Raw genomic sequence first — 843 nt, 5'->3', positions numbered from 1 at the left:
ACCTATAAGAAAGGGAGAGTGAATAGCAGGAGTGGGGATGAAAGAGAGCAAAGAGAACAAGAGAACACATTCAACTTTATAGCTTTTAATACAGTTGCCCAACAAGCAAGTCTAGCAATGTGTGGTTGAGCAGAACATCAATTTATCAAAGTAAATACTTTCTTTAGAATTGTCATTATATTCAAAATATTTTGTATTTTTTAATAAAGAAGGGTAAATTGAGAAGAATGTTTAAGGGTGTTGCAGTAGAAAAGTGAATCTCCCCAGAGAACTGATGAAATGGAAATATTTGTGGGGATGGGTATGAAGTTTAGAACAGAGTAAAGACAGAGAAAACAAAATACTCAATAGCTGTCTCTGAAGGGTCAAAAAGCACCGAAAGCAATTCTATAGAAACTTGACCTAGAAGTATAGGTTGATTTAAACTGATTGCCGGAAGCCAGTCCATCCTTGCTGCTTGACACAGTCGCTGCAGGGAAGAAACATCTGCACAGCATATGTTTCAAGGGACCTGGCGTATATGGCATACTGTTCTTAATATGTTTGCTCCCCTTCTTAGCGCTATGTGTTTTAACCAGGACCACCTCCCTGAGAAAGGTTGTTTCTCCAGGTGGGGATTTTTCCCTGGAGGTAGGGATTAACAGGACTAAGGAAGGGAATAAATCAGTAAAACCCCTTAACTAAGTGCCAGGCAGGTAGTTAATCACCTTAACTATGAACAATCACGCTTAAGCCACATAATCTTTATTTAGGATAATCTCCTTCAGTTACTTTCTTGTAGCTTAACAGAACAGTAGGGTAGTGACCTTGGAATGGAGATAACAAATGCCCTAACCTTTGGAA

The sequence above is a fragment of the Myotis brandtii genome, unplaced genomic scaffold, assembly GCF_000412655.1.
Source record: "Myotis brandtii unplaced genomic scaffold, ASM41265v1 scaffold305, whole genome shotgun sequence".
Classification (NCBI taxonomy): Eukaryota; Metazoa; Chordata; class Mammalia; order Chiroptera; family Vespertilionidae; genus Myotis; species Myotis brandtii.
This window is presented reverse-complemented; position numbering follows the sequence as displayed.